This window comes from Akebia trifoliata, chromosome 7, assembly GCF_017979445.1.
Source record: "Akebia trifoliata isolate Shusen 1 chromosome 7, ASM1797944v1, whole genome shotgun sequence".
In the NCBI taxonomy this organism is placed as follows: domain Eukaryota; kingdom Viridiplantae; phylum Streptophyta; class Magnoliopsida; order Ranunculales; family Lardizabalaceae; genus Akebia; species Akebia trifoliata.
The window spans coordinates 5,731,923-5,733,799 of record NC_141381.1 but is presented as its reverse complement, the minus strand read 5'-3'; positions in this window follow the sequence as shown (position 1 = coordinate 5,733,799).

Here is a 1,877-nt window from a genome sequence, read left to right as displayed (position 1 = left end):
TGGTTTGAATGATTATGCATTTTCTAATTTCTACACAAGCTTCCTTCTGAAATTTTCTTCTTGATGGGACCTTTCTTCCCATTTGATGATGTCCTAATTTTTGTCTAGATCGCCTCTTAAGGTTTTCAATCTAGCGGGCCTTATTTTTTTTTTTGATGATGTCTTGATTTTTGCCTAGGTCACCTTTTTAGGTTTTCAACCTAGCAGGCTTTCTTTTTTTATGGTTATGCCCTAAATTTTGCCTAAATCGCCTCTTCGGGTTTTCGACTTAGCGGGCTTCTTTTTTTTTTCTTGATGATCTTGTATAACCAACTCGACAACTTTTTAGTTCCCTGCACCTTAACCGAGTCAATTAGCATTCAGGATGACTTAATAGGTGGGCTTAGGATATGGTTTAAAAAGAAAAGATATAAGGCTCAACTTCCCAAAATGCCCCTAGTTTGATATTCTCTCTTTTTTGTCAATTATTTTGATTTTTTCTAAATGCCCCTAGTTTGGCATTCTTTTCTTTTGAACCTTTTAATAGGAGATTTTCCTTTTAGATGATACTTTTCTTAAAAGAATAATTTTTTTGTATGACCGAGCCTGAAGTAACTTCTCAGGTTGCCTACGTACCCCAAATATTTCTTTTTCTTTTGAGATCAAGTCAAAACGTAGTTCATACTAAGATTCCCTCCCAAGGTTGGTCGGTATGGTTTAGAAAGAAGAGGCTATTATTTTTTTAAAGGCTGCGAGGGGCTAAATAATGTTATTTTTTTTCTTTTTTGGTAAGATAGGATAATTGTTCGACCAAAGAAGGCCTCCTTTGGTGAAATACTAATTAATTTGGTCAAGGTTTAGGAATTCAGTATCTGGATTGCTCTGTCAAGTAAGGTCTTCTTTTGAGAATAAATATTCTTCAGTCTTCTTTTGTGTAATCGAGTATGATCGAGTTTTTTGACTATTCAACTCTTAACAACTTCGAGAAAATCTTTTATTCTCTTATGAATGAAAACTCTCATCTTTTGAGTGAAAAACATGGTAAATCCACTATAGATCTTAGCGTCTTTGTCGATGCTTTCAGCTATATCATTTTTTACCAATAATCTTTGACTTTGAAATCACTCTTGATTTATGTTTTTATGTAATCCATCTATATATCCTTATGAGACCATGCAAGAACATTGTCGAATTTCTCAAGTAAGTTTACTATTCTCTCCTGTTCTCCTGAGGATAACGTATCGTCAATTTGCACTTCTTGAGCGTACTCTTTAATTCTAATATTTATCAAATTTGGTAAGTGAGCTTTAAGTCATTTCTCATGTTAGATCTTATATTCAAATCATTATTGCAGACATGATAATCAAAAGCTTCTTTATTTATTGGAATTGAAAAAAACATAGACTGACAAACCTTACTAAAACCCAAAAATAAAAATGACTAACTGAATTCAAAGACTGACGCAACTAAAGCTAAAAAATAACTAAGAAGACTTAAAAGACGACATCATTCTGAATGGAGGGACACAATTCTAGAGTCTATGCCACTTCGGTTATGTTCGATGGATGACTTGAACTTTCCTACTTTTACTATCTCTTTATATTCTGATTCAAACCTACCATATGCGGGACAACCCGTTGCTTCAATGATTTCTCTGTTCTTCAGTTTTGTCACTGCCTTAGGGTAGTTGAATTCATTCTGGCATGGAACGAATGCACTGTAAAGACCGATTGGGTGAATGAAGGAAACTGGGTCAACTGATTCGGGTTTGGATATTGATATTAGGTTTAGAGTAGGAAGGGGTTGATTTTGAAAGGTAGGCAAAGGGTTAGTCTTAACATTGGGAGTAGTAAGAGTGGGTATGGTGACTTTTCCTTGCTCAATAAGGTCTTGGATAA